Source organism: Lichenostomus cassidix, chromosome 7, assembly GCF_008360975.1.
Source record: "Lichenostomus cassidix isolate B80296 chromosome 7, HeHo_3.0, whole genome shotgun sequence".
Lineage (NCBI taxonomy): Eukaryota > Metazoa > Chordata > Aves > Passeriformes > Meliphagidae > Lichenostomus > Lichenostomus cassidix.
The window spans coordinates 34,544,202-34,563,629 of NC_139488.1; the positions used below are offsets into that span (position 1 = coordinate 34,544,202).

Sequence of the window (19,428 nt, forward strand, 5' to 3'; positions counted from 1 at the left end):
GGAAAATATTGATCTTAATGGGTCCATAGCCTGCAGGGGCTGCAGACACTGGTTAAGGTCACAGCAGAAGGCAGATCAGAGCCAAAGCATGACTTTAAGAGAGGGCCAAGTCTCATTGGTTTTATTCACGTGAGAATTGCAGTGATTTCAGCAAGGAGTACATGGCCCTGTTTACATGAAAATGCTTTGAAGGGAAATATTTTAGGTTTTGATCAAAACCTCATTTACATTCTTACAAAGAAACTGAGAAGAGTTATAAATGAGCTGTAGAGTATATTATAAAACACATTTTAACAGTAACACATGCTCAGAGATGGATAACATTAAAATAAAAGTAGGTGCAATATCCAAGATGAACATTTCTGCTGAGCAGAGATCACGCGAGAAAGCATTCCACAGGCATAACTTTGCAGATAATCAAAGCCAAGTATTAATACATTTTTATCAGTCCACCTTCTAAACAATATTTCAGTAGATTTCCTTTCACACAGTGATATTTGTAATAAATGTTCTGCCTTTGTTTTAAAGTCAGTCCGTAGAAAGATGACATCAGCTTAGCAAACAATAAAGTGCCTGTAATATTGTCTCCAGAGGGCTGTTACATTTACTTTGTAGCAGTAAAATTCAATTTTCAAAAAACACTACATGAATGATGTTAGGTTATTAACCCTATCACCACCGTAAAACATCATCATTGTGTGCAGAATGTAGGTCACTATCTAGGAGCTAGAAGTTGCTTTTTGTTAAATAATCCATTTAAGCTGCTTTTCTTTCCTATAGCTTGGGTTGTGTCCCTTCCCTTTGAAAAAAAACAAACCAAAAAACAGTCTCATTTTTAATCTCAAGGCTCTGAGCAAGCGTCCTTATTACACATCTCATTTTAAGGTGTTCTTCCTTTGTTACTTTCAGATTTGGCCGCACACTTTTGAAGAGCGACTCTCTGTGAATTCTTGTTATTCAGAGCTGCTCTCAAAGAGAGAGGGGAAAAAAAAAGTGTATCAGATCAGCCTACGCCTGTGGTGACTCTCACAAGTTTCAGTTCAAGGAAAGAGAAGAAAATCAGCAGCTACAAATTCTGACTCATTTTGAAATTTCAGCGCGACTGAGTATCGACCATCCTGATTTGGGGACCGACTGCTCAGCCCTGCTCATGCTCAGAGCTGCCGGCTGAACCTGGTTTTCCCAAGCAAGCTCCAGAGGAAAGAAAGATCAGCGAGCAAACTGTCCGCAAGCCAACCCGTCACATGGCTCCTTATAAAGAGGATTTGCATACCTGACACAGCTATGGAAATATTTCCCAAACGGGAAGAGGAGAGAGAGGAGGACTAATAGCTCCCCGCTATCAGGATGCAAGGGGTTAACTAGTTAAACTTCTACAACCCCCCACAGTAACTTTCCAAAAGCTGACAATAAGCAAAAGAAGTGCTGGTTATCCATTTTTTAAAGGGATGGGATTGGTTTTAGAAGAAAGGGAAAGAGGATCAAACACCTCAGAGCAACAAAAGGTTGTGTCAGAGGGCCCTCAATCACAAACCTCCTTCAACAAGAGATATTCCAACCTTCCAGAGCAGTTACCCGGGCAGCACGGCTAAAAAGTTCCCTGACATGAAAAGAACAAAAACAGAAGGGACAGAGGTAGTTATTGTTATGCACACTCCTCTCTTTTTTTTTTTTTCTGGGGCTTTTTTCTCCCCCACAAAACTTTTTGCATAAGCTGTTCGGGGGAGAAGTAATAGTGCTGCTTATTGAAAAGAAATCCCCCCTCTTTGCATCTCCTACCTCCTAGGTTGGGAGGTATGGCCCAGCAGATTCTCAGCCAGGAACACCTGATGAATGGGGAAGGTCAGCTCCATGAATGCTTCAAAAGAGGCATCCGAAATTAATAAACATAATTATAATGTCTCCTGGTTTTCATCGCCCCCTGAACACATATTTGAATTTTTTTCCTTCTTCCAGACAAGCGAAGTTGTGTGCACACAAAGAATGTAAATTATTTGCATTTGCAGTGTCAGGTCTTGGAGGTATCTTAACAGCATGTAAGAATTTTCCACTTAAATGTAAATTATTAACAAGTCAGAGTTTTCATTTGTTTTATCTCCTGATGTGCAATCTAAATAAATAAATGGCACACTTTGCAGTGTTCACCACCCACTTCTCTGCTCTTTCAAAAACATATTTTATATACGCTACCTCTGCTTGAACAGGATGGTGGATCATTCTCTCTTTCATCATTTATCTTTGTCTCAGTGCTTCTGAGGGGTTGAGGTTGTTGTTTTTTTGCTAAAACAAATTTACCTCTAGTACTTCATCAAGTTTTCCTGTGTAATATCGCTAAGTAAACAACACAGTGGTTTATTCATAAAATATTCATATTTCAAAATGTTCCTTCCCAACCACCCCTCCTGGGTTTACCTATGTTTACAAATATGTAAGCCTTGTTAATATGCCTTGTCTGGGGAATGGTGAGTAGTGACCCTCCTTGAGGCACAGCTCTCGCTGAAGAAGTGTATTATTTCAGCTGGGAGAACAGCAAAGCTCCGGGATGAGACTGATTGATTAAGACCAGATGGATGGCCACACATAGGTGTGACAAAAATAGAAACACATTGCAAACATTCCTGGCATTGTCCTCCTGTGGTCCGGGAGGTGGATGGACCCAGTGGTACCTTATCTACCTCCTGATGGGCTCCAGAATTGAAGAATGTTAATGAAAGCTAACTCTGCTTCGCCTGCCTTACAGTGACACTTATTACAATGAATCAAGCTTAAAATTGCGTCTTGTAAATAAACTCTGGGTTCCCCCCTCCCGCCCTGATCGAAAAATGACAGCTGGCATGCCACTGGAAAGCATTCGCATGCGTTTCCCTGAAATTAATTCGAAGTAAAGAGCTCAGAAAGAAAGAAAGAGAAGGAAAGAGAAAGAAAACAAACAGAGCGTACCCACATCCTCTCCTTAAAATTAAACTTTCAGAAACCACATAAAGGAGTAAGTGCAAAATGAATGACCTCTGGTTTGGAGAAGAATGTTTCATTGAAACCCTCTCAGCTTTTATGTTTATTGGCCATAAACTGACCAACCGTCTCCGCAAGGCTGTGGTTGTTCTTCACAGAAATGCCAAACCAAGGGCCTGAATCCCACTCACCTTACTGAAGTGAGAGGTCCCAAGAAAAAGGGGAGGTAACAAGCAGGATTTGGCCCAGTGTGGCCATGCACTCCTCAGAGATGCTGTCCCTGCCTGGCCATAGCCACCCTTTACTTATCATCACAGCACAGGATTCATTTCTCACACTAAGAAAAATGCCAGCAACTAAACCTTCCTGTCCATGCAGAAAGAGCCAGGAGCTGTGGGAAGGAGGTGGGAAGGAGTGCAAGACCAGACTCCCAGGGCCACCTCACTTCTGTCCCTCCACCTAGGGCACACCATAAAGGGATTGTGTGGCAAGTTCCAGGCATTGGCCCCGACACCAAGCCACACTTCAAAATCACGGGATGATCCCAAACCTCTGCCTGGCACAACTCCTTTTCCATAGCATAGCACAGAGCCTCACGACAGCCATGGAGGGAGATGGGAGAAACCAGACCCTCAGGTTTTCTCTCTCTCCCCCTGAAACTCCTGCTCAGCCCCAGCGTGAGCTTTTCACTCCCCTCACATGGGCCTGAACCGATTACCTACTTGTTATAAATCTTCTCAGGTTTCACAGGCACACATTTGCCGGTAGGTTCCCAACCCGCATTTCGGGACGTCGGGCTCACAGAGACACATTCTCACACATGCAAAAGCCCTATGATGGATCAGGGGCTCCTCCATTCACCCCTCCACTTTAAGCAAAACCGTTCCTAATATACCTTTTCATACGTGAAGCATAATGAATGTACCTTTTCTTATGCATGTACAATACTGTACTTTCACCCACTGGCAAAGAAGTTCGCTAAATTACTAAGAGCGTTTAAAGAGGTGGCATTCATTGTAATATACAAAGGAATTTAAAGCACATTTACAAATGAATCGGCAGGCACGCCAACAGGAAAAACAAGTTTAAATGTAAAATTCAAAAAAACCCCAAAAAATAAAAATTGAGGATTGCTTGAAATTATTATTACGATACGAAAATGTTTGTCCATTCTACAGGCTGAAAACTACTTAATTTCTCTTCATCTGCAATTCAGGTGACGGTGGTTTTAAAGAAATATTCTTTTCCTTGGTTTCCGTCTCCCCTCCCCAGCTGAGTAATAAAACATAGACTGATTTAAATAAGAATCATTATGCTCAGAAGGCCTCCTCTGGCTGGAAGACTTTTGTTCCACATGTCCCATAATCTCACTCCCACATGGCTGCCATAAGGTTGACGCTGAAATCAAACTCTACTATAGAATTTGCTTTTAGACACAGCAAAAATATGTATATCAGTTTGGGGAAAGGAGTCTTATAATTTAGGTAATGGGAGGAATATACTTGGGATAGAAACCTCTTGACTTTGCTGCTCCCTTCCCTGTGTTTTTCCCTCAACCAAATTGTTATTAACATATGAAAAATGCTTTTAATTTCACCCATTTCTGGCCATATCTGTCACACACACAAGCGAGATAGCAGTTAGGTTTCGACTTATCTCCTCTTTACCACCTCAGCAGCAGGTTTAAAATAGATCACGCTCTTCTAGTTATTTGCAGCCAAGGTGTGTGTAACTCCCTTCCTGAGCAAAACCTGATAAAGGAGGAGCAAGCCAGACCACGGGAGGCTGTTTGCTCCCAACTCAACCCCAAAAGTCTCTATCTCAGCATCTCACAGCATTAGTTTCATTTGAGAAGCACAAGCCAGGGCAGTTCTCACCCATAACTCGGGTCACAGCGTGGCAAGGCTGGAAGTTATGGCCCTGTTTTTAGGCATTTCTGTGTGCTGTTTATCTGTTTCCTTAAAACTCCCACTTCCACCCCTGCCCGATGGACGCAGCGCACGCGGCACCGCGGCTCCCACGCGCCCTTTTCCAAGACAAGGCAACTTTGTTTTACACCCAGAGACACCTCCCAGCCAAACCCTATCCCCAAATTCTTCGCGGGCACACGTGACATGGGGTGATCCATGGCAGAGCCCAGGGAAAGCTCCCAGCAATATGCAATCCATTTTCACACATGCTATGGATCTCGTGGCGTCAGTCATACGGTCACTGCACACACAAAATATTTAAAGCCCATCGCTGCTACTTTTTAAGTAAATTAAAAACTCCCATTGCCTCCCAGGCAATTAGGCTGAGGCCCTAGGACTGGCTTAAAGCAGTGAGGAGCTGAGAGTTTGCGTTTAGTGGTATTTGGCATGGGAATATTTGTGGCTTGGTAAAATTTTGCGCACACACTCTCCAACTTGGCTTTTTGGGACATGTCGGGGAAATGGCTATTTTTGCATAAATGTAAAAAAAAAAAAAGCATGAAATTATGCTCCGTTTTAATGAAAGGGTGGTTTTGCTTGACAAAACATATGTCTCTTATTAACAGTATTAATAGAAATAGGCCTGCTTTCAAACTTGCAATGAAATGTGACAAAACCCAGGGCTGGGTTCTCAGCTGAGCTTCAGGCACCTTGGCAACCCAATGCAACCCTGCCTAACAAAACTCATCTCCTGGGAAAAAAACACCTCTCTAAATACCTGCAAGGCCAGAAACTATACCAGGAGCTCATTTTGCAGGATGCTTTTTCCAACTGGGAAATGCAGAAGATCCTCCTTGCATAGCACAGCAGCCAGAATCGGGATGTATGGTCTGCAAGTATATATATATTTTTTTTCCTTGGATCAGCCAAGTGGTTGCTTTTGCCAGTGATGCCCACTCATCCACAGTGGTTAATAATAGCCAAGCAGCATCAACCTTCTGGCTGGCACCAGCAGGACCTATGGGTGTGAAATACTCCAGGAGAAAGCTCTGGAAGAGTCCTGTTCAGTTCAGAGAAGAGCAGCCTGCCTTGGCAGAAGTTACAACTCCAGGAATAAAGGGCACCTTGCACTAATCAGGTAGATTAAGCTGATGAGCAAAGCACCTGAAACAACTTTTCCTCCCCGCCACGCCTGAGGAGGAAAGAGCTCTCTTAAGTAAATAAACCAGCACAGTCCTTTCTCATTTTGACCATTTCTCACCATTTTACTCAACTGCCAGGCAGACAGAAGCCTTAACCCTGAGAACACTCAAGTGAAAACTCCCAGGTTGGTTTTTCTTTTTACTTGCCTGACTTTATTAAAGGCTCTCTGGCTGTAAGTGAGTGGGTGTCAGAGGTGCAGTATTTCACAGATCTGTGGGGCACTGCCTCATTTTGCACTGCATTGAGATATTAAAAGTTCCTCTTATTATAGAAAGCATGAAGAAAGATGACCAACTTCAACTAAACCAATAGTCTCTGGATATATTTATTTTATGATGATGGCAATGAAGTAGCCCCTTATATATTTTCTATTGTCTTCAGTAAAGACACACTTTAATCACAAACTGACATATGAAACCTGCCTATTGGCCTATTGATATTTCTTTTGCACTGCGCAAGAAGCCAATAACCTATTTTAAATATAACTTTTAAAAATGACATTACCTAAGAAAAAGCTAGCAGTATTCCTGATAAAATATATTGTGGTGGGGCTGAAAAGTGCATGCAAAGCAAGCTGCATTATTAGAATGTTTAAATATTAATTATACCGCTGTGTAGTAAAGATGATCAACTGTGAGTGTCAACTAATTTTCTAAAAGCTGCAATGTTGGATGTCGTCTAAACTTCTATTGTTAAGCTAAAACTAAAAGCCCAGCAAGTTTAGTCTACTGGAGTGTGTTTATTTTTATTGGTTTCTGCATAATTTTTTTTAACGTAAACCAACTTTAACCCCTTTACTGTAATCTCTGCCAGTGGAACTCCAATAGCACATCATAAAATTCCTATAATTCTTCAAAGCAATGTAGCTGGAAAAGAAAAAAAAAACAAAACTATGGGCACTTTGCAACAAACGCCAACTATGAGATTCAGCCAATTAAATTTAACTCTTGCAAGCTCATTTTGCTGGCAATATCTGTGTAGATGCAGGTTTAGCCTGCCCTCCCACAGCCAATTTTGTTGGGAGCAGCTCCCAGGCAGGCTGCTCGGGGCTGGGCTGGCTTCATTGTGTGAAAAATCCCGCTCAGGTGGTACCTAGAGCTGGTAGGGGAGGGAGGCTGAGCGGACAGATGGGGAGGCAGATGTACAATGCTACATAAAAGTAGAAAGACTTATATTATCTTCTGCGAATGCCTTAAGTGACTGAGCACAGGCAGCAGGCGGAGGGGCACCGGGGTGGGGAATGAAGAGTTAACCGAAAAATGACTGTCATTTCTCTCCCTCCTAGCAGCTATTGCTCCCTCAGACTTTCAAGAGGAGCCACAAGGCTCGAGCGAGAGAATCACTTTGAGATTCTTCTGCGAAGACAAAGAAATAGTGCTTGCCGAGGCTGGTAGGCTTCCTTCCGTCACTCATGGATGCTCTGCCAGGATTTCCCACCTGAGACAGATTGCGACGCATGTTCGAATCACTCATGCAGGAGAAGCAATACACAAGTTCAGTGTAAAGCCACTTTAAAAGCTCATCGGGTGCATACTTTACTTGTACAAAATACCTTATTCATGATGGAGCAGTGAGGGCCTAGGTAATTACTTGAATCAAGGTGGCCTCAGAAGTGTTTAAATCTACAAGGACACTTAGAGCATGAATAATGCAAAATAATTTGCATCTAAATTTTTTAAGTGTTCTTTATTCAAAAACTAAAATGCAGTTCCGATTAAAGTTTGATGAGTGAAAGCTGAGCACTTCATACCCACTGTGAAACGTCTCCTATTTGTGGAAATTATTTCAGACAGTGGTAAAGGGACAAAAGAGATAAAAAAAAAAAAGTTGGTGATTAATCTGCATTTCTTTTAAGCCATCCTTATTTCATGATGTTTGGTGAGTAGGAAGTTAATTTCCGAACTTGCTGGTCTGATATACATTTCACCCCTTTAAAGCAGCCCCGTCGAAAGCACAGCTCTAATTATTAACCAAACAAAATAACTATTCTTTTGCCTTCGATGATAGCGCAAAGCCGCTCGTGGCTCTGAAATTTGTCCAGTATCTCTTAGTGCAATTAATCTCGCCTCTGTCTCCATCAACCTCTTTGGAAAAGCCTTACGTGCAAAAATACCCTGGCTGCCTCTCGCTCTGTGCTTATAGGGCACGGGCTTGCATTTCTTCACTTGGAGAGCGTTGCATCCCTTTCTTTTGAATTTGCCATTGACAGCATAAACTGCCGCGTATATCATCGGTTCAGCACTTTATTATATCGTCTCCAGTCCTATTTTAGAACGTGTTGAGCAACCCCCATAAAAATTGTTAAAGAGGAAGGAGTGAACAAGACAAATGTTGTGTAATGCGCTCGCTGAAAATTATGCTTTTCTCTGCCTGGGCTGGAGGCAGAGGAGAAAAAGGGAGAGGGGAAGCATGTCAGAAACAGCCGTTTTTGCGTGCAGACATCAGTGATTCTATTGCTAAATGTGCTTAATTCATGAGCATGTTTCCAACACTCAAACCTGCCCCTCTCACTGGCGGGAAGGCAACAAGAGAAGAGGTTTTCAAAGTTGGAGAGTTTGCAGATCCCCAGAGATTTCTACAGGAGAATCTCCTCGAATCTGCTCCCCGCTTTTTTCCTGCCCTCCACACCCAATGTCTCGCTGCAGTGCAAGAGCCAGACCTTCCAAAAAGCACCCCCAGGAGCCAGAGGGATGGTTTTTTCCAGCTGCTAAAACCTCAGGTCGGGAAATCCACTGGGATCCAACAGGTTAGGCAGGCAGTGAAGTTTTAAGCGCCGGCTCACTGTGAGCAGCTAAACTTTAAAGGCCCCTTTGCAAAGGAAAATCATTTTCCTTCTGCAGCCCTTATAAAGAATAAAGACTTCCAATTTATTACCGGCTCGAAAGCTGGCTGCCACTTTATTGGACTTTCAGATGAGTGTGCTCGCCACGCTTTCTTAGGGAGAGGATCTGCTACGTTTTTCTTGGATTTGGAACAATGCGAACATTTTTTTAACTCATTGAACAAAGATTTCCCCAGCAACAGACCCCCTGCTCAGCAGGTCACCTATCTTTGCGACAGTTTTTCTTTTCCCACGCTAACCCTAGGGCTCATTTGCATAAGGTCTCTGTTGTGACAATTAGTTTCAGGTGAGCTGATTTCTATGAGGTTTGCCCAAGACGATACACAAGCTCTGGGCCTCCCTGATCCTGGCCCTAATTGCGACTGACTGGCACCAGACACAATCACCCTCTTGATTCAGCAAATTGTCCTGCAAGTAGCTTGTTGTGACCCTGCAATGCACAAATCATATCATGTCAGCCCGGCATAGTAAACAGTGAATAAAGCAAATTCAAAAAAAAAAAAAAAAAAAGGGTTTCATAATAGCTCCTCCATCTTCTAGCCCCAGTGGACAAGATGAATACAAATTAAAGCTATATCATATCTGTGTGCTGGTGGAAGAGGTTTCTCTGCCCTGACTAACAACTTTGGTTTACTGGGGAGGGTTTTTGGGGTTATTTTTAATTTGCTTTGGGGAAAAACAAATCAGATGTTTCTTCATTCCGTCACCTGGGGAGAAATTCCCCAGGTAGCGTAGCGGGGTCACTGTAAATATTTCCTAGCTCGTTGTTGTGGAAATAAGCAATATGCTTTTCCATCATCTCAGAAGGTACATGGTACAGCCATATGCACATTTCCTGGGCTTCCAGACCCCACACTCAACGTAAATACAGATGCAAAAGACAATCTGACTTTTGGGAAGTTTGGGCAGAACTTTTCCCAAAGAGCCCAGGAAGGAGCTGAGGGTGCAGGGAGACCTCCCCCCACTTCTCCACGCCTGACAGTCCCTCATCCCACCACAGAACCAGTTTGGGCTCAGTCCTGCTTGTTTTGGACCAGCAAAAACCCTGTGGATTGGGTATTGCCTTGTCAGGCTGGCGAAACATAGTCTCCGAGATAGGCAGGAAAAAGGAACAAGAAATAAATCCAAGGGGACAAATGCAAAGTTAAGGAGGCTGGAGGAACACCTTTAACTGCCACGCTAACGATAACACTTGGTCAGGATGAAGAATTGTCCTTATCTGTGAATAACTCCCTTTTCCTCAGTTTGACTCACAGTTTTCATGTTATTTTTTGGAATGATGCTCGATTCTTTCCTACCAGAGCAGCTCCGGCTGTGACCTCCGCCCCATGAGTGTGAGTCAGGAGAGATTCCCTCCCCACCTTATATATTGCTTTTTTTTTTTTTTTAAGTGAAGTCTAATTTGCAAAATATTATTCACCATAGAGACAAAAGCTGCTCCCCTGCTGTAAGTGGGATATGAAGGGTAAACTCAAATCCAGACAGGTATATTGAGTCCCTGACTTCAGAAAGAGACCATGAGGGCAGGATTAGACCCCTTGGATATATTTCGTGATGATCGTTATGTGAATTAGATTAGGCTATTAGTTTTGGACTACTTTTAATCTCCTGGGGAAATCTGTATTTACATTTGGGTTGGGTTTTTTCCCCCCTGATGCAAATTGCTTCCCCAAATAAATAGTTATGTTAAAAATCCTAGTAAAAAAACTGTTTCAAAATCCTTCACTGACCATGGCTGGCAGCCAGTGTGAGAGGTCAGCCTGCCAGCCCCAACAGTTTGCAGCTGCAGTCGAGGTAACTATATAGGCAAAAGTGCATCTGACACAGTGCATTTCTGTTAATCTGCACTCTTATCAACTGATATAGGCAAAAAGTATTAATTGTTTATGCGCTTATAGAGATAAAAGCAAGAATGAAAGAGAAATCATTTCTCAGCTGTGAACACCAAGTTTTACCCTGGGAAAAAAGCCTTCAGGGTGGGAGACTAAATTCTTCTTTACTGGTACAATTCATTGATTTAAAAGTCACTAAATTTTCACAGTGAAAAATTTTTCACTAAATTTTTCTCAGGAGCTGTTTATGATCTGGTGTTGTTTCCCAAGCATGCCTGTATGGCCTGAATTAATGTGAGTGAGAAGGGAGATACCTCTGCAGGCAGGGCAGCTGCAGTCCCACTCTGGGCTCCCCAGCCTCCCACTTTGTACATTTGTAGGACATTTAGGTTGTATTTGGACACAGAAACAGGACAGGCAACACTCTTGGAGCAGGACAAAGCTCAGCCCTGGGTTATTTCTTCCAACAGCCTGCACTATCCTGGTGGGAAGGCCCTGTGTGCTCCTCACACCCAGCAAGGAGGAGCAACACTCAATGTCCTGCCTGCCACCAACATGTCCATGGACAACTGCAAGGCTCTCAACACTGCTGTCACCATATAAACCCTGCCAGGCTTTGGCTGAGCTGGATAAACCCATGGTGTCCAGCCTGAACCGCTGTCACCAGCTCAGTCACAGTGGTGGCAGCTCCAGGTGGTCACCCAGAAGTTGCCATCAGACCAGAGCTTAGCTGGAGATGCACAGCAAGAGACCCACAAACCTCCCCTTCCCCATTTTTAATGTGTGTCCCATTTTTATTCCATCCTGTGTCCCTGCTAATGCTTTTATCCCTCTCTTGTGACACAAACCATGCTTTTACACCGAAGGCAACACAGCGAGCTGATTTTGCACTTTAACCTTCAGCAACTCTGATTCTAATGCAAGGCAAAACTTTTAGATTTTTAAGTAAATAAACAGTTGATTCTGACAAAAAATGACTATTCCCTGAGGGGACATTTTTGTGAAACTGCGCCAGGTACAAAAAAAAACGTATATTTTTTGGCTTGGTCATGAAACTGTCAAAACACAACTCTAACATGTTTTGCTGCATATGTAATTTTTTTCCCACAGCTCTTTCCGAGCAATGCTTAATTCTGAATTCTTTCTGCAACCCAGCATTTGCAAGGAAATTGATAGATGCACAAGAAATTCAGACTAAGCTTTTAAGTGAGTGAAATAGGACAGCCAGGAGAAAGAAGGAGGAGAAAAGAAAGACAAAACCAGAAAAACTTTGTTAAACTTTGCAAATAAATTATGGTTTTGGGGTAAAATTCACCCTCAAGATAGAGCTTTGTTGAGATTTAAGCAGGGAGAAGGTTGTTTGCTGGCCTTGGGCACATGGGCTGTTTCACCTTCTGTGCTCATGTAACTTCATTTAATTTTATTTTTAACTGCTCTCTCTCTCTCTCATATATATGTGTGTGTATATGTAAATATCAAAGTATCTTGATCATCGTTGTGATTACAAACTTCACTTTTACTAAAAACAGCTATGGCACTGATCTTTAAAATAATAATATATTTTCCCAAGTGCCTTCACTGTTTCATCCCAGCAACTGAAACAGAGACAATCCTTTGTATGTTGAAATGTGTAATTATCATGTAGCCAAAAGGGAGGGTGTAATTTTCACATCTGATTACAAGGGAAGAGTGTAAGTGAAGCTGCCTTGGTAAACTTACACTTGTTTACAGAGAGCAATACCTTTGATATTAAAAACTCCAAACATGTAAAATGCTGGAAAAAATCAAGATTGTCACGCACCAAAGCTAAACAACAACAACAACAAACCCTAAGCAATTTTTTTGGCATAGCTACAAATGAAAAGTCAATTCTTCTGCACTTGGGCTGCTCTCCTCACTTGAGATGTTTGTTAAAAGACTTACAAATTGTTTTTGCACAGTGTGCTCTATTGGTCGTGTGGAAGGCTAAGAAGCTAAAGCTCTAGGTTTTTTTTTTTTAAAGGGGGGAACTTCAAATGTTTCTCCTGTTTGTAGCTCTATTTGGGCAGTTTAAACTAGAGAAATGCTTTTCATATTTGACTTCATCCTTGCACAATTTACTTCTAAATGTGACTACATTTGCTTTCAAGCTCTTTTTTTTTTTTTCCTAAGACATGAACTATGTCCTGTTTTTTTCTTTTTATCTTTCTTTCATTTTTTCTTTGCTGATTTACCTTCCATGAAACGAGCTTCTGCTCTTGTGAAATTATTTTTTGGCCTTGTAGGACAAGATGGTATCAAGGAAAGAAAGAAGTGTTAGAGCAAATATCACTTACCAGGGAGATTAAAGATAAGCAGAAAGATCACACTACAGGTAGAGGGGAAAACTACTGGAAAACCAAGAAAGATATCAGAAACTGTTTAAAATTATATGAAAGTGTAATTGTTAAGGAGTTATTGTATTTTCAGAAATCATTAAAAACTCAGTGCAAGCGTTAGGTGTCAAAGAATGATAATCTCAGGCTTTTGCTAACCAAGAAAAAGGAGGGGAATGAGAAAGGAAAACAAATTATTTTTAGTATGTGGAAAACTCAGCCTTTTGTTGGAGTATGAAAAAAGGATCATATAATTAACATGTACAACATCTATCGACAAGACTATGATAACACCCTATTTTCTAAAGTATGCCTTTTTTTTCTGCCCTAAAATTAAATTCCTGATCCCATATCCTGACTCTGAACATCATATCCATGGGAAAAAATACCTACCACAACAACTAGAGCACATGAAAAATAAAATGTAACCCAGTAATAACAGTAATTCGACTTGAGGATGTATGTAGTTACTTTAAAAGTGGTTTTGTCTTGTGCAGAAAGACATGAATGCAAGGGCTACCAAAAGCAATTTAATACCAGGTGGGGGTTGACATTAATCTTTCATGACAATAATATTGTGGTGTTACAGGAGGGCAAAAACAAATACCTTCTTGCACGTAGAACCACTTCCCTAAGAGTCTGTGCCTGTCTTAAAAATTCACGTATAGAATTGATGTATGGCCCCAAATTCATAATGAATATGATTATTAAACAGTCTCCACTCGTGCAAATAATCGGACCTGTCCTCCTTCTGCTTCCCTTAGGTGTGATCCAAGCTTTCTCTGCGAGTGGTGCAGGAATGCTATTCCTCCTGGAATGGGCTGGGTTTGGTGAGCCCAGGCTGTGCAGAGCTGTTTTCTGCATGATCCAGAGCCAAATTCCATCTGTGGCTGAGAGCAATGCCATGAGAGCCAAAAGGGCTGCTCAGGGGTAGATGGTGTGCCTGAGGTAGACGCAGCTTCTGAGCAGCATTAGTGTACTTAAAACAACAAATTAATGTCTGTGGAACACTAATCAATGTTTGGTGCACTCCACATTTTTCACTGAGTTGTTAGAGTACATTTGCTTATATTTTGCACTATTTTAATTTAGCCATATTGATCAAACTGAACACTCAATAAGACCCTAGGCACCTTAGCCTTATTAAAATTAGTCAACTTGAAGTAAGTGAGCTGAGGAAGTAATGGAAACTATTCAGAGATTTAAATACAGTGCAGCCCACTTAAATAAATACCTGTTAATGAAATAAATCTGTATATGCACATATTTCCTCAGAAACAAATTATTAAGGGGGCGCTTTAGAAGAACAAGACTCAAACATATCCCTTAGTTTAAAATAAATATTTCTTTATACATTTGCGTTGGCTGCATTAAACTTGGGGAATCCATGCTGACCTTTCTCATCAAAGCAGTTATCATTCTTTAGAGTTTTGCAGTGTCAAAATTTATAAAAATGTCCCCAGTTAACCTGTAAGTAAACACTGTTGTGGGGTTTTGGTAGCTCTCCTGTTTATCCCAGGAAGAGCAGAACTCAGCTGGGCCATCACCCAGACAAGCATATCTGGGCAGCTACGGAAGCAAAATAAAAAGGCATTTAACATGCAGTGGAAAAAATAAAAGTCATATGGCCTAGTTTTTACAAATAATATGTCTTTGTCTTCAGAAAGTTGTATCTTTTTTTTTTAAGCAAGGGTTGAGAGGCGAGATTAGAGCACCAAGGCTTGACTTGAGCAGAGATTCGCGGTGTAGCTCCTTGTGGCACATCTCTGGAGCTCAAAATATTGTTTTTGAAAACATCGCTGTTTTTCAACAAAAATAGGACATTAGAAAACATCTTTAGCTGATTAATCCTCTCTGCTCTCCTAGGGGGTGACCTATGATAGCATGTTATTTTAGCCAGGGAAAAAATATTGCACCATGCAGCAAACTCTTCCTGCAGTACCTAAAAATGAATTAAACTAAAAAGTGGGTAGAGGATCTGTGGGGGTTTCCTGGCCTCCTTGCATCAGGGGCTGCCTTTAGAGGGTTTCATATACTCATTTTTTCCCCTAGTCCAATAAAAGATATTAGCTTTTTTCCCTAAGCAAAATCCCTCTCATGAATCAGGCCCTACACTTGCAACTAGTGTGATATTGCTGGCCAGGTTTCACCCCAGTAAAATTCTAATCTATACTTTGTCTTGCAGAATTAAGAAGAAAATGCATATCAGCAGAATCTCCTCTCTACTTTATTTCATTTATAAATTACGAGAATGATGCTATTATATATTATTAATTTCTGCTGTTCTCCAACTCGGCTGCAGCAGTGAGCTGCGGATGTTGGAACGGTGTAATTATGTTCTAGTAGGGCAGCCATCCGTTTCCTTTCAAAAATTTACAGGATTCTTAATCATGCTGCTCATTTGGGTGCGCAGTAGCGAGGATGGCGAAACACAAACAGGGCACGTTCGTTTACACAGGAACACCTGCTTAGCATGATAGCAGATGTCAGTCAGCAAGCAGAACACAAAAGAAAAATATCAACAACAGCAAACTAGAAGCATTTTTAACTCGGTACGGAGATCTCTTGTCTGGGGGAAACCAAAGGAAGGGGATGTGCCTTTGCAGGTCGAAGCAGAGGCACAGTGATGATTTGGAAATTCTCAGCTGATGTTCCCCAGAGACCGGGTCAACAAATCCAAGACAAACTGCCCACTGGGTGATGGGATATTTAACAATTTCTCCTCCTAGAGGGTCATTTTTGCCAGCTTGATGCTAAGCATCTTGCAACGGTCATCGTAAATACATGGAATATTTGATAAATACAGCGAAGTAGTTGAGAGGAGCAAAATCCACAGAACTTTTGCTCCGTGCATAAGGGTCTGCCAGAATTCCCACTGCAACCGCTTATTCTCAAGGCGTTAACTTTAAATGTTTTATCCTGGGCTGCCTCTTGGCTCTCCCATCTCAAATTGAGAGCGTTTCTGTTTTGTGCATATTTTATGAAATAAAAAGATGCCAGCAGAGGAGCAAAAGTTCAGTGATTTCAGTCTCTCCCGTGCAGTGCTCCAACCTAGGAATGGCCTCACCTCTCCCAGGAAGATCGTCGGGAGTGTGGAACACGAGCCAGGCTGTGGCAGGCAGGTATTAATAATCCCCCTCCGTGGCATAGGCAGTAACTACTCTTCCCCAGGATTGTTAGTATTCAGAGCAAGTCAACTTGCGTGGGTCCGTGCATTAAGGGCTCCCTAAGTATGCATTGACTTGATACCCAGTAATGGCTTCTAAGGAGCCGTTATGTAGTGCCGTGTCAATGATCCATGCATTGAGGACTCCCTAAGTACGCATTGACACGATAGACCGGAACGGCTCCGAAGAAGCCGTTACGGTCTATCATGCCAATGATCTGCGGATATTGGCAGTGCCTCCCGCACTTCTACTGAGACTGTAAAAGTCTCTGAAGAAGCTGTTATGATCTCAGTGGAAGGACCATCAATCAGGTCGGCGGCAGGGTTGCGTTTTGCCATTTTTGCAGCCTGTTGTTGGGAAGACTTGTTCTGCTTCTGGAGTTAGGTTCAAAGAGTGGGCAAAATGTAAAGGCTGCCCACCCACAGAGTGGCTCTGGGACTGTGCAGAGGTAACCAGGCTTGTAATATGACTGTTTTTATTTGTTTTAGGTTTTCAGTTCCAGCTGGCTCCAGCTGGGAGGCCTTGACCAAGTCCCTTCAACTCTTCCTACCTCTGTTTGCTCTCCTCTAGCAAGCATGGAAAAGGTTGACATCTTTTGAGTGAAGATTGCAGTGGGGCTTGGAAAGTGAGAATTTAGAATAATTACACCTAAGGCTTGTGTGGACAGCTCTGGTGGAGGCTGCTGAGATGAACAATGTGTGTACACAGAATCACTCAATGGTTTGGGTTAGACCTTACAGAACATCCAGTTCCAAACCCCTGCCATGGGCAGGAACACCTTCCACTAGAGTAGGTTTCTACAACCCCTATCCAACGTCACACCTTTGACACCCAAGCACGCAGGCAAAGCTACACTGAAAGGAAGTCTTACTTCTAAAGTTTTATAAACTCCTATCTATTGAGTTTGTATAATTTCTGTCTACACAGTTTCTGTGTACTCATATCAGTTCTGAGAATCACTGCTTGGCAGAAGGTCATCTGTATTTTCTACGATGCCAAAACTTTCTATGAAAACACTGTGAACCTCTTTTTCCATGTCTTCTTTAGTACATGAATATTTTTTAAAATGTTTTAAAGGTACACCATGGCACAATGAAGTTTTAATTCATGCTAAATCTATGACCAGAAAACGCTGCTAACTAGCTGCTATTGTTTGTGTCTACTTTTCCATACGCTTTCAGGGAAAACTTGGCATTTTATTCTTTCATAGTCACCTCATACTTCTGTTGAGGGGAGATGGATCTATAGTAGAATATATGTATGTACAATACTCTACCTACTTTATACATTGCTAGAACTAGATGATCTTTGCAGTTCCTTCCAACCCAAACTATTCAATGAACCTGTGATTCTCTGATGACAATAAGCCCATTTATGGTATGATCCCACATAATTTAATTTACATTTACATGGTTAAATGTTAGCAGACTGCTGGAGAAAGACTGTAACCATACCTTGTGGAAAGCAGAGATCCTCAAAGCAAGAAAAAGTAGAATTACTGTGCAGGTTGGAGCACCATACAGAGACCTTGTCTGTAGCCAGGCTGGCCTGAAAAGTGCAAGCTCAAAGGAAAAGAAACTGTGCAAAAGGAGGTGGAGGAATATTATAGAAGATCAGAGAGGATCACGATAAAGGAGAAACTGAGAAGGCAGAGAAGTTTCAGGGAGCAGTGATTATCGATCATAGGTACCTCTTGCTTTGGACTCCAAAACCCAAATATTTTAAAGTGTATTTCACTAGTGGAAACACTAGTGTTTTCCAGAGACTGGTAACCCAGTCTTTGGCACTGTTAATAATCCCTTTGGAGCTGCAGAGCAGCTGTAGCCATCGGGTCCACAGCAACATCAGCAGCAAGAAGAGGAGAGAAGACAGCACAATATCTACTGAAAGCCTGAGACATTCATGGATTTTACCATCACAGCCTTCACTCAAATGCCTTTCAGGTAGAGGAGTGTGCAACGCATTCTGGAAAGCCACAATTGTTCCTTGCATAACCTACTCTCCAAAGGCAAAACTATCAATTCCTTGAGAATTCAGCTTTGGGATTTAGAGCCTCTTTGGGGTAGCCACGAGAGCCTATGGACACCAAACAGCGCTGCAACCCAAATTCCATTCAACATCTCCCTTCACGCTGTACGTTGTGAATTTGTATGAAAAGTTGCATTTCCAAATCTGGACAGCTGAAGACTGCTGTCCTTTGGAAAAAAACTAAGCTTTTCACTAAATTTAATCATCTGGGGGTTTAAACTCTACTGAGAAGGAATAGAAGATATCGTTTTACAATGATTCAGACCATATTTCACGTGCGGTATTTAATGGATGCTTTCAGGTATGTCGTGTTATAAAGCTGCCCCTGCAACATGTTCTGAGCCCTCAATGTAAAACCTCAAATATTTTTTTCAACCTTCAGGATAGGAACAGGCATTCGCCTTCATCCATGTGTATATTTATTAGTAAGAATTTTGCATGGTATAATTGAAGCCTGGCAGTTTTTACCAATCGAGGCTTAAGAGGAAAACTAACACAATGTAATGTTTTGTCTCCTTTTTTTTTTGTCCATGCAAACCGGTCACTGAAAAGGTGCAAAGCGCTGCTAAAAGTACATTTTCTGAAATTCAAAGCCTTTTAAGAAAGGTACACAATGCGAGAATACGCAGCTGCAATTTTAAAAAGGCTACTGCTCCTTTAATGCCCAGCTGGTCCTGCGATGTAATAAAATTGACATATTGATTCCTTTGAATTTACAAATGCCTGTTTCATAAACTCCATCTCCAAAGCCTAGGCATCTTTAGAGCACTGTCATTTTTTTCTCCAAATGGATCAATTATGTGCCCACGTAATCCTGTTACCTGTGAAATCCATGCATACTTCTCCCATTTGCTGCAGTTCCCAGGCGGACAAACTTGCATTATGTACGCATAAACAAACAGAGCATTTTCCTGATATTAGGGATTGTTTTCAAAGTGAAAAGCAATCTCCTGGGTCCTTTACTCAAAAAAACCCCCATACATAGTGCGGTGTTCCTCCAAGTAACCTCACTGCACTATATGTATAATTATTACACAACACAGCAAATCATTAAAAAAACATTGAGTCCCGCTATCTCAAATGCTTCAACTGCAAAAAGGCACCAAGACTTAGCAGCCAGCCCTCATTTTCCTGGGGAAT

General features: G+C 41.8%; 1 protein-coding gene and 1 long non-coding RNA gene across 2 annotated transcripts in view; one reads left to right on the forward strand and one right to left on the reverse strand.

Moving 5' to 3' along the window:
• Positions 1 to 19,428, reverse strand: part of ZEB2 (zinc finger E-box binding homeobox 2) — a 110,813-nt gene that overhangs the window by 72,404 nt on the left and 18,981 nt on the right. The window lies entirely within an intron of this gene.
• LOC146434938 (uncharacterized) lies at positions 5,715 to 8,394 on the forward strand. The gene is made up of 2 exons (XR_014853553.1): positions 5,715 to 6,189; positions 7,351 to 8,394. It is a non-coding gene; the product is annotated as an uncharacterized LOC146434938 (long non-coding RNA).